Below are 12,949 nucleotides of genomic sequence, written 5' to 3'. Positions count from 1 at the left end.
AGCGCGTTACGTGAGTCTCCCGTGTGTAAGGGGGCTGGGAGGGTTGAGCCGATTGGTCTGCCAACAGAACCCCGAGAGGTCCCGAAGGAGTCCGGTCTATCCATATCCTCCTGTCTTCTTGCTTGGTGTATGGAAGGGCGTATTTGCTTAGGGTTTGCTCGCTGCGGGGGAGTCGCCAAGGTCGGGGTCCCCAGAGTAGTTGGAGAAAAAAGGTTCTCGTCCGTTGGGGGTGCTGGTGGGTTTCTCCAAAAAATATTTTTTGGAAGTATGGTAGGTTGGTGAAGGTTATTTTTGTTAAAGTTTGGTCTATTTGTGTTCTATTTTATTGTTTTCTTTCCGTCAAGGGTCCATGGTCATGGTAACCCCTACTTCCAGAAACCAAAAAAAAGGAGGTAAATATATATATATATATGTCCATATATAATATCCCCAATTTTTTTTTTTTTTTTTTTTTTTTTTTTTAATAATGTCTAAGTAAAAGTGACTAAAGGTAAATATATTTTTGAGAGTCCGTGGTCACGGTAACTCTATAGTGCTAGTAAGGTGGCTGAAGGAAAGTATTATTGAGAGTCCATGGTCATGGTAACTCTATGGTGCTAGTAGAGTAGCTAAAGGAAAGTTATATTGAGAGTCCATGGTCATGGTAACTCTATGGTGCTATTGGAGGTCTGTTTTTTTTGGTCTTAATGACCCCCTGTCTTTTGTATGGGATGTGGGGTGTGTAAGGTGTGGGTGCAGTGTATGTCCAGATGTTCCTCCGCTGTGCTGGAAGACTCAGTGGTGGTCCAGCCCGTGGTAGTGGTGTTGGTCCTGGAGTTTTTTTTTTTTTTTTAGGGGGGTCCATCCATGGTCCGTGAGTCTCGGTGAGATTCTTTTGATGTCTGCGTTGTGGTTTTTATTTTTGGAAGTAGCTGTTGACCAAGGAATCCTTAAGGTTTTATGTTCCTTTTGAAGGCTAGGATGGGTGTGTGGAGAGGGAGTCGTTTTTTGGATTGGAGTCTATTTATGATGCGAGTAGCCACTCGGTAGCTGGGTGAGTTGTATGGTGGGGGTAGGTCATCAGGTATGTTTGGGTGGATACGCTTCTAGGGAGAGTTCTTTAGGCATTGGTTCCCGTGGGAAGTGGTGTTTTGGTCCTTGAGGGGTTTGGGAGGTCCATTCTTGATCCGTGGGTCCCGGTGAGATTCTTTGGTTCCTTGTTGTGGTCTTTTTAGGGGTGGCAGTGTACCGAGGAGTCCTTGAGGATTTTTAGGAGTCAGGGTCAGGGTCCAAGAATGGATAGCTACTGTTGGGGTGAAGGAAGTTGGTGTAGAGTGATAACCTGTTCCTGCTGATTATCATTCCATACCACCCAGGTCTGGGTATGGGATGGAGATGAAAAGTCAGAGGCCACCTTAACACTCTGCCTCTGCTCCGTTCCCTCAATCACCCAGGTCAGGGTATGATGTGTGGGAAGGTTAGGAGGGTTCGTGTTGCCCAAAAGGAGCCCTTCCCTATGTCAACCTTATGAGGGTATGACCGGGTCTCTGGGTCCTCTGGTATGGTGGGGGTTTGGCCGCTTTTTTAGAAGGGTTTCTTTTTTGGTCTTGGGTTTGTGAGATCGGGTTGCCCTGTGTGGTTGGAGTTGTAGTGGTGGGAACGTGTTGTGCCATTTGTAGAAGCCTGAAAAGGGGACTCTGTGTGAGGCGAAGTCGACGTTCCTATGATGAGACTAGGTTGCCGGTTCAGATTTTTTTTCGGCTAGCCCCTCTGTGCGTTTCTTCTTTCAAATGTTTTGGGAGGTTTGGTGTCTAGGGGGTCCCGGAGATCCATGGGGTGGGATTAGCTGTGGGTCTAGTTGCCAGCTGGGGGATTCATCCAGTGGTTCTGTTCAGCAATCCTATGTTAGGTGGTGTTGGCTGGGAAGTAGTGGAGGTAGGTGGTAACGGTGTGTGAACCTGTTCTTACTGATTTACACTCAATACCAACCTGAACAGGGTATGGGATGGGAAGGCATGTACAGAGGTCACTTCAACACTCTGCCTCTGCTCCGTTCCGTCAATCCCTCTGGTCAGAGGTCACTTCAACACTCTGCCTCTGCTCCGTTCCGTCAGTCCCTCTGGTCAGAGGTCACTTCAACACTCTGTCTCTGCTCCGTTCCGTCCATCACCCTGGTCAGGGTAGGATGTGAGGGAAGGTTTTTAGGAGGGTTTGCGTTGCCCAAAAGGAGTCCGTTTCTATGTCAACTTTAGAGGGTATGACCAGGTCACTGGGTTCCCCGGTATGGTGGGGGTAAGCTGTTTTCTTTAGGGGGTTCTTTGTCTTTGGTTGTAAGTTAATCTTGGGTTGGTTTCTAGTTTTGAGTCGGTTGATCCACTTCCATCTCTGACACGTGGAAACCGGAGGGGGGAAGGGAGGGGTTGCACTCCACATCATATACGCGCAGGTCGGAGGGTACGGGCGCGGCCGGCCAAAGTTGTAGGCCCCATGGTCGCCCACTTGTAGATTAACCCGTTGGTTGGGTTAAAGGACTGTCTGTCTGTAGGGTTAGGGTTAGGTATGGTTTTAGAATGGTTAAGGTTAGGGTTTAGGGTTAGGGTAAGATATGTTTTTTTAAGAAGGGTTAAGGTTAGGGTTAAGTTTAGGTATGGGTTTCGGGATGGTTAAGGTTAGGGTTAGGGTTAGGGTTAGGGTAAGGTATAGAAAGGGTTAAGTTTAGGTAGGTCTGTCAACTCAACTTAGGATCAGGCAAAGCCCTTGAGTTGCGTACCTTATGCAGGTCCGGTCCTCGGTTGGTTGCCATGTGTCCATGTCGAGTGGTATGGTCATGATGTCCAGGTCCGCTATGTCAACGGAAGTGGAAAGCATAGTGCAACCTGGGAGTTTACTCTCTTTCGGATCCTTCTTTTTTAGCTCCATGTTGTATATGTATTCACTTCAGTGTTCGTCAGTCTTTGGTCCTGGATGTTTTCAATCATGTGTATGATTGGGAGTTATTCCCTTCCAGGATCCTATTTCCAAATCAACCCATGTCTAGTCGAATCCAGCTGGTCTGTAGGGTATACTTGGCGTAGGATCAGGCAAAACCATCGAGTTGCGTACCTTGTGCAGGTCCGGGCCTCAGTCGGTTGCCATGTGTCCCTGTCAAGTGGTCAGTCTATAACAGCCAGTGGTTTGAGCAGACAAAAACCCAGAAGGCGAGCCCTCTATACGGTTGTCATGCATCCGCCCCTGGAGTCACGTCCTGTGTTTCGGTCAGTGTATGGAGGGTTTAGAAACCGGCAAACCTTCTCTGGCTTACGTATGAAACGTCCGGCAGTAGTAGAAGTTAATTGGGTGTTTCCATCCCCACCATCTCAGTCGTGGGTAATTCAGAGGTTTTGGGTAATAGTGACCAGTGGAATTACTCCCTTCCAGGATCGTAACGTTTCCAGAGGTATATCATCCCTAGACAGTGAATTGGTTCGTAGTCCAAGTAAAAAAATGGTTCGGTTGTCCAGGCTAAGTGCGGCGGGGTAAGGGGTCCCCCAGCGGGAAATTCCTCTGCGGGGTCCGATACCTCGCCAGACATTATCTGGGCACCCCAGGGGTTATTCGGCAGACGCGATCCTCCAGCCGCAGCGCATAACCCAAAAGCCCCTCTTTTGGGTATCCCAACCCGCTAGGAGGAAACACGCGCTACTGAACCTACTGCCAATCCAGATCTAATCTGGGGTAGATAGTGGTCCAGCGCGTTACGTGAGTCTCCCGTGTGTAGGGGGGCTGGGAGGGTTGAGCCGATAGGTCTGCCAACAGGCCCCAGAGGGGTCCCGAAGGAGTCCGGTCTACCATTTCCTCCCTTCTTCTTGCTTGGTGTATGGTTGGGCCTGATTGCTTAGGGTCCGCTCGCTGCGGGGGAGTCGAATAGCCGGGCCCCCAGAGTAGTTGGAGAAAAAAGGTTCTCGTCCGTTGGGGGTGCTGGTGGGTGTCTCCCAAAAATATTTTTGAAGGGTGGTAGGTAGGTGAAGGTTTTTTTTGGTTTAAATTTGGTCTATTTGTGTTCTATTTTATTGTTTATTTTGGTCAAGGGTCCATGGTCATGGTAACCCTGAGTTCAAGAGACTTTGAAAATAAAGTAATATATATATTTATGTACATATGTATTAATTTTTAATTTGTATTCTTTTGTTTTTTAATTTTTTTGGGGGTTCTTTCCTATTGGTCCAGGTTCCATGGTCATGGTAGCCCAAAGAGAAGAAAATTTGATATTTTGTTAAATATAAATTGGTTCCCTAGTGATTATTGTTACAGGATCCAAGGGATCAATAAGGATAATTATAAAGTACATTTTTAAGAGTCTGTAATCATTGTAGCTCTCAGATACTATAAAATAACTATTTTATGGTTCTAATGGCCACCTTAATATTCCTAGGGGAGCCTACTGGTAAAAGGGCCGATGGCTAAGTATTAGTGTCTGTCTGTCAGCAGGGTTGGGACCAAGGATGAGGTGGGGGCACACATGCATACACACATGAACATAAAAGGGGATGTGCCTATACACATATTTTTTACATATACAAAAGCATAAACATACAACACAACCAGTGGTGTGAGGGATAGCATACAACGTCACACTCCACTACATCCTAGTGTGTGCATATATATGAGAGCTGTGTAAAAATCCAATTAAGGAAAGTAAAGTGTACAAATAAAAGAGTAGCCAAAAGGAGCTACCCCCGAAGTCCGTGTGGAATCTGCTTTCCTCACAGTCTCACACGGGTCTAGGGGTAGCCCAGCCACGACGCGTTTCTGCCTTACTCGGCTTCATCAGGTAGCAGGGAGGAGAATATATAAATAAAATTGAAATAAAAGGTGCAAAAAGTAGTAAAAATGTATGTATATATATCTACATGTACAGTAGGGTGTACTGTGCAATTTACTTGCCTTGAATGTAGTCCTGGTTGGATGTGTGGAGCGAAATGTTTACTGTCCGGTGGTCTCCTCTTGTGAGGAGAGCTAACTCTCCGGTGTGTGCGCGTGTGGGAATATGGCTTAGGTTATTTCGATTGGTCTGTACTGTTACTAGGTAGGATAGCCGCTAACAGGTTGTGGTGTGGAGGAATCAGATGAAGGTGAGAGTGGAATGGGGATGCAGTCAAGTGGATGGGCAGTTAGAGTGGAGGTCAAGCACATCTAATAACAATACCATGGAGACCCAATGTGATAAATGTTCAACCTTGTAGTGACACAAGCTTTTCAAATGTTATTTGGTATGAATGAAGAGTGGAGTGTGACAAAATAGGAGACACAATACATTGTAAGGGACAGACAGGGTTAACAACATGAGGTCAGGTACAGATACATGTACACACACAAACATACACAGAGGGGTTGGAACTGGGGTTGCAGTTCGGGTTAGGGGCCAGGGCTAAGGTCAGAGACGGTATTAAGAATGGTAGGGGTTGGATTGGCCAAGGTTAGAGTTGGAGTGGTTTAAGGCTAAGGTTGAGGTCCAAATAAGAATGGTCAGGGCTAGATTTAGAGTAGGATGGTTAAGGTGAGGGTTAAGGTTAGGGTTGGGGTTGAAATAGTTACAGTTAGGGTTGGAGTTATTCAGGTTGGGGTTAAGGTCAAAGTAAGAAGGCTAGGGTTAGGTTCAGTGTTGAATATTTTGGTGTTTTGCCCGTGTGAGAGAGGTTTTATTTTTGGGAAGGCCTCTGTCGTGGATCCCTGTGGGGAATTGTATAGGAGAAGTAGACTCTTTGCTTTTGGGGTGCTGTTTGGGTTGTGGGTGTCTGAGAGGTACCAGGTGAATTTTAAGTAGGACTAGAAGTCCTGGGGGTCAAGAGGAGCCATACGTGGAGTTCCTGTGATGTGTAGAAGTATAATAGATCCTCCTGTGGAAAGTGTGTATTTGACCTACGTGTCACCATTGACTTGTGTGTTAGCGTTGGGAGCGGTCTGCTCTGGTAGGGGGTTTGGGGTTGGAAATACCCGAAGGTAAGGTTCTGTGGGTCCAGGAAAGGTAGAGGGTAGAGTGGACTTCTGTGGGTTCCTATAGAATTTTTAGTTGGGGTTCTGGGTAAACCATAGGTCTGGTGATAGGTCTTTGAATGTGGTTGAGTTATTTTTCCTCCGATTTTTGTTGGGTCACGTTGCTTATATGCAGTAAGGTACGATGTGCAGGGAAAAGTAGTGGCCGTGGTTTTTAGGTATTTTTGTGGTGTTAGAGGGCATGAACCTTGTTTCTTTAATAAGGGGTAGTGGCAGATAGGATAACTAGGGGGGTGTTCCTTTTACCCGGATCGAAAATGGTGTTGTTTTTATCTTTTCTAGTTGGCGCTTGTTAGCGGGGTTTTAGCTTTGATCGCGTTCGTGTCCACTTGGGTTCAGGGATATGCGGTAGATTTGGCTGTTTTGCGGTGTACAAGTCCACTTGGATTATGGGATGTACGGGTCCGAAAAAGCTTTTTTATGCTGTTTCCAGTTTTTTTTATATGGGTGGGGGTCTTACCTAGGTTTTTGGTATGTGGGTGTATGGTGCAGGGGTGTGAGTGTGGTGGGCCTATAATGTAATTTGTATCATTTTGCTCCTAAGTTGGAGATACGTTTGTCAGGATGGGTAAAAAGTCTCTTACACCTGTATCAGTGTAGTGAGTCCAGTTCTTTGTTGAAAAAGGTCTTTGTCTTTAGCTAAAAGAGGTAGTGTCTGGAGAAAAAAAGGGCCTTTAGTCTTGAGTAAAAAAAGGTGGTATCTTTGAGAAAAAATCCTCTTTAGCTGAAGAAGGGTAGTGTCTTAAAAAGGTCTTAGTCTAGAGTAAAAAAGGGGGGGGGTATCTTTGAGAGAGATCTTCTTTAGTGGAAAAAGGTAAGATCTTGGAGAAGGGGTCTTCTTTCGTTGAGAAAAAAGGGGGGGGGGATTCCTTTTGTTGAAAAACGGGGGGGTGGGGGTAGTGTTCATCAAAAAATAGTTTTTGAGTATGTTGTAGTAGAGTCCAGGTTCTTTGGGAAAAAAGGCTTTGGGGTTGAAGAAAATAGTAGGTGGTATACATCCAGGGGTCAGGAGTAGAGTAGGGTTATTTTAGTTGGTATATAATCTAATGATAATTTTTTACCTATTCACCATCAAACCAATCCTGAGGGTGCAAGGGTGGAGAAGAAACCCTTGTATAAGGCCGGATTTGGGAGGATCCCAGTGAGTGTAAGGGATAAAAAAGTCCTTAGCTTGCTGCGTCCATACCCAACACCTAGCAACGCAGCGGTGACTCGCCATTGGTTTGGTTTCTAGTTTTGAGTCGGTTGATCCACTTCCATCTCTGACACGTGGAAACCGGAGGGGGGAAGGGAGGGGTTGCACTCCACATCATATACGCGCAGGTCGGAGGGTACGGGCGCGGCCGGCCAAAGTTGTAGGCCCCATGGTCGCCCACTTGTAGATTAACCCGTTGGTTGGGTTAAAGGACTGTCTGTCTGTAGGGTTAGGGTTAGGTATGGTTTTAGAATGGTTAAGGTTAGGGTTTAGGGTTAGGGTAAGATATGTTTTTTTAAGAAGGGTTAAGGTTAGGGTTAAGTTTAGGTATGGGTTTCGGGATGGTTAAGGTTAGGGTTAGGGTTAGGGTAAGGTATAGAAAGGGTTAAGTTTAGGTAGGTCTGTCAACTCAACTTAGGATCAGGCAAAGCCCTTGAGTTGCGTACCTTATGCAGGTCCGGTCCTCGGTTGGTTGCCATGTGTCCATGTCGAGTGGTATGGTCATGATGTCCAGGTCCGCTATGTCAACGGAAGTGGAAAGCATAGTGCAACCTGGGAGTTTACTCTCTTTCGGATCCTTCTTTTTTAGCTCCATGTTGTATATGTATTCACTTCAGTGTTCGTCAGTCTTTGGTCCTGGATGTTTTCAATCATGTGTATGATTGGGAGTTATTCCCTTCCAGGATCCTATTTCCAAATCAACCCATGTCTAGTCGAATCCAGCTGGTCTGTAGGGTATACTTGGCGTAGGATCAGGCAAAACCATCGAGTTGCGTACCTTGTGCAGGTCCGGGCCTCAGTCGGTTGCCATGTGTCCCTGTCAAGTGGTCAGTCTATAACAGCCAGTGGTTTGAGCAGACAAAAACCCAGAAGGCGAGCCCTCTATACGGTTGTCATGCATCCGCCCCTGGAGTCACGTCCTGTGTTTCGGTCAGTGTATGGAGGGTTTAGAAACCGGCAAACCTTCTCTGGCTTACGTATGAAACGTCCGGCAGTAGTAGAAGTTAATTGGGTGTTTCCATCCCCACCATCTCAGTCGTGGGTAATTCAGAGGTTTTGGGTAATAGTGACCAGTGGAATTACTCCCTTCCAGGATCGTAACGTTTCCAGAGGTATATCATCCCTAGACAGTGAATTGGTTCGTAGTCCAAGTAAAAAAATGGTTCGGTTGTCCAGGCTAAGTGCGGCGGGGTAAGGGGTCCCCCAGCGGGAAATTCCTCTGCGGGGTCCGATACCTCGCCAGACATTATCTGGGCACCCCAGGGGTTATTCGGCAGACGCGATCCTCCAGCCGCAGCGCATAACCCAAAAGCCCCTCTTTTGGGTATCCCAACCCGCTAGGAGGAAACACGCGCTACTGAACCTACTGCCAATCCAGATCTAATCTGGGGTAGATAGTGGTCCAGCGCGTTACGTGAGTCTCCCGTGTGTAGGGGGGCTGGGAGGGTTGAGCCGATAGGTCTGCCAACAGGCCCCAGAGGGGTCCCGAAGGAGTCCGGTCTACCATTTCCTCCCTTCTTCTTGCTTGGTGTATGGTTGGGCCTGATTGCTTAGGGTCCGCTCGCTGCGGGGGAGTCGAATAGCCGGGCCCCCAGAGTAGTTGGAGAAAAAAGGTTCTCGTCCGTTGGGGGTGCTGGTGGGTGTCTCCCAAAAATATTTTTGAAGGGTGGTAGGTAGGTGAAGGTTTTTTTTGGTTTAAATTTGGTCTATTTGTGTTCTATTTTATTGTTTATTTTGGTCAAGGGTCCATGGTCATGGTAACCCTGAGTTCAAGAGACTTTGAAAATAAAGTAATATATATATTTATGTACATATGTATTAATTTTTAATTTGTATTCTTTTGTTTTTTAATTTTTTTGGGGGTTCTTTCCTATTGGTCCAGGTTCCATGGTCATGGTAGCCCAAAGAGAAGAAAATTTGATATTTTGTTAAATATAAATTGGTTCCCTAGTGATTATTGTTACAGGATCCAAGGGATCAATAAGGATAATTATAAAGTACATTTTTAAGAGTCTGTAATCATTGTAGCTCTCAGATACTATAAAATAACTATTTTATGGTTCTAATGGCCACCTTAATATTCCTAGGGGAGCCTACTGGTAAAAGGGCCGATGGCTAAGTATTAGTGTCTGTCTGTCAGCAGGGTTGGGACCAAGGATGAGGTGGGGGCACACATGCATACACACATGAACATAAAAGGGGATGTGCCTATACACATATTTTTTACATATACAAAAGCATAAACATACAACACAACCAGTGGTGTGAGGGATAGCATACAACGTCACACTCCACTACATCCTAGTGTGTGCATATATATGAGAGCTGTGTAAAAATCCAATTAAGGAAAGTAAAGTGTACAAATAAAAGAGTAGCCAAAAGGAGCTACCCCCGAAGTCCGTGTGGAATCTGCTTTCCTCACAGTCTCACACGGGTCTAGGGGTAGCCCAGCCACGACGCGTTTCTGCCTTACTCGGCTTCATCAGGTAGCAGGGAGGAGAATATATAAATAAAATTGAAATAAAAGGTGCAAAAAGTAGTAAAAATGTATGTATATATATCTACATGTACAGTAGGGTGTACTGTGCAATTTACTTGCCTTGAATGTAGTCCTGGTTGGATGTGTGGAGCGAAATGTTTACTGTCCGGTGGTCTCCTCTTGTGAGGAGAGCTAACTCTCCGGTGTGTGCGCGTGTGGGAATATGGCTTAGGTTATTTCGATTGGTCTGTACTGTTACTAGGTAGGATAGCCGCTAACAGGTTGTGGTGTGGAGGAATCAGATGAAGGTGAGAGTGGAATGGGGATGCAGTCAAGTGGATGGGCAGTTAGAGTGGAGGTCAAGCACATCTAATAACAATACCATGGAGACCCAATGTGATAAATGTTCAACCTTGTAGTGACACAAGCTTTTCAAATGTTATTTGGTATGAATGAAGAGTGGAGTGTGACAAAATAGGAGACACAATACATTGTAAGGGACAGACAGGGTTAACAACATGAGGTCAGGTACAGATACATGTACACACACAAACATACACAGAGGGGTTGGAACTGGGGTTGCAGTTCGGGTTAGGGGCCAGGGCTAAGGTCAGAGACGGTATTAAGAATGGTAGGGGTTGGATTGGCCAAGGTTAGAGTTGGAGTGGTTTAAGGCTAAGGTTGAGGTCCAAATAAGAATGGTCAGGGCTAGATTTAGAGTAGGATGGTTAAGGTGAGGGTTAAGGTTAGGGTTGGGGTTGAAATAGTTACAGTTAGGGTTGGAGTTATTCAGGTTGGGGTTAAGGTCAAAGTAAGAAGGCTAGGGTTAGGTTCAGTGTTGAATATTTTGGTGTTTTGCCCGTGTGAGAGAGGTTTTATTTTTGGGAAGGCCTCTGTCGTGGATCCCTGTGGGGAATTGTATAGGAGAAGTAGACTCTTTGCTTTTGGGGTGCTGTTTGGGTTGTGGGTGTCTGAGAGGTACCAGGTGAATTTTAAGTAGGACTAGAAGTCCTGGGGGTCAAGAGGAGCCATACGTGGAGTTCCTGTGATGTGTAGAAGTATAATAGATCCTCCTGTGGAAAGTGTGTATTTGACCTACGTGTCACCATTGACTTGTGTGTTAGCGTTGGGAGCGGTCTGCTCTGGTAGGGGGTTTGGGGTTGGAAATACCCGAAGGTAAGGTTCTGTGGGTCCAGGAAAGGTAGAGGGTAGAGTGGACTTCTGTGGGTTCCTATAGAATTTTTAGTTGGGGTTCTGGGTAAACCATAGGTCTGGTGATAGGTCTTTGAATGTGGTTGAGTTATTTTTCCTCCGATTTTTGTTGGGTCACGTTGCTTATATGCAGTAAGGTACGATGTGCAGGGAAAAGTAGTGGCCGTGGTTTTTAGGTATTTTTGTGGTGTTAGAGGGCATGAACCTTGTTTCTTTAATAAGGGGTAGTGGCAGATAGGATAACTAGGGGGGTGTTCCTTTTACCCGGATCGAAAATGGTGTTGTTTTTATCTTTTCTAGTTGGCGCTTGTTAGCGGGGTTTTAGCTTTGATCGCGTTCGTGTCCACTTGGGTTCAGGGATATGCGGTAGATTTGGCTGTTTTGCGGTGTACAAGTCCACTTGGATTATGGGATGTACGGGTCCGAAAAAGCTTTTTTATGCTGTTTCCAGTTTTTTTTATATGGGTGGGGGTCTTACCTAGGTTTTTGGTATGTGGGTGTATGGTGCAGGGGTGTGAGTGTGGTGGGCCTATAATGTAATTTGTATCATTTTGCTCCTAAGTTGGAGATACGTTTGTCAGGATGGGTAAAAAGTCTCTTACACCTGTATCAGTGTAGTGAGTCCAGTTCTTTGTTGAAAAAGGTCTTTGTCTTTAGCTAAAAGAGGTAGTGTCTGGAGAAAAAAAGGGCCTTTAGTCTTGAGTAAAAAAAGGTGGTATCTTTGAGAAAAAATCCTCTTTAGCTGAAGAAGGGTAGTGTCTTAAAAAGGTCTTAGTCTAGAGTAAAAAAGGGGGGGGGGTATCTTTGAGAGAGATCTTCTTTAGTGGAAAAAGGTAAGATCTTGGAGAAGGGGTCTTCTTTCGTTGAGAAAAAAGGGGGGGGGATTCCTTTTGTTGAAAAACGGGGGGGGTGGGGGTAGTGTTCATCAAAAAATAGTTTTTGAGTATGTTGTAGTAGAGTCCAGGTTCTTTGGGAAAAAAGGCTTTGGGGTTGAAGAAAATAGTAGGTGGTATACATCCAGGGGTCAGGAGTAGAGTAGGGTTATTTAGTTGGTATATAATCTAATGATAATTTTTTACCTATTCACCATCAAACCAATCCTGAGGGTGCAAGGGTGGAGAAGAAACCCTTGTATAAGGCCGGATTTGGGAGGATCCCAGTGAGTGTAAGGGATAAAAAAGTCCTTAGCTTGCTGCGTCCATACCCAACACCTAGCAACGCAGCGGTGACTCGCCATTGGTTTGGTTTCTAGTTTTGAGTCGGTTGATCCACTTCCATCTCTGACACGTGGAAACCGGAGGGGGGAAGGGAGGGGTTGCACTCCACATCATATACGCGCAGGTCGGAGGGTACGGGCGCGGCCGGCCAAAGTTGTAGGCCCCATGGTCGCCCACTTGTAGATTAACCCGTTGGTTGGGTTAAAGGACTGTCTGTCTGTAGGGTTAGGGTTAGGTATGGTTTTAGAATGGTTAAGGTTAGGGTTTAGGGTTAGGGTAAGATATGTTTTTTAAGAAGGGTTAAGGTTAGGGTTAAGTTTAGGTATGGGTTTCGGGATGGTTAAGGTTAGGGTTAGGGTTAGGGTAAGGTATAGAAAGGGTTAAGTTTAGGTAGGTCTGTCAACTCAACTTAGGATCAGGCAAAGCCCTTGAGTTGCGTACCTTATGCAGGTCCGGTCCTCGGTTGGTTGCCATGTGTCCATGTCGAGTGGTATGGTCATGATGTCCAGGTCCGCTATGTCAACGGAAGTGGAAAGCATAGTGCAACCTGGGAGTTTACTCTCTTTCGGATCCTTCTTTTTTAGCTCCATGTTGTATATGTATTCACTTCAGTGTTCGTCAGTCTTTGGTCCTGGATGTTTTCAATCATGTGTATGATTGGGAGTTATTCCCTTCCAGGATCCTATTTCCAAATCAACCCATGTCTAGTCGAATCCAGCTGGTCTGTAGGGTATACTTGGCGTAGGATCAGGCAAAACCATCGAGTTGCGTACCTTGTGCAGGTCCGGGCCTCAGTCGGTTGCCATGTGTCCCTGTCAAGTGGTCAGTCTATAA

The sequence above is a fragment of the Oncorhynchus kisutch genome, unplaced genomic scaffold, assembly GCF_002021735.2.
Source record: "Oncorhynchus kisutch isolate 150728-3 unplaced genomic scaffold, Okis_V2 scaffold953, whole genome shotgun sequence".
Lineage (NCBI taxonomy): Eukaryota > Metazoa > Chordata > Actinopteri > Salmoniformes > Salmonidae > Oncorhynchus > Oncorhynchus kisutch.
The sequence above is the reverse complement of the archived record's forward strand: the minus strand, read 5'-3'. Positions refer to the sequence as shown.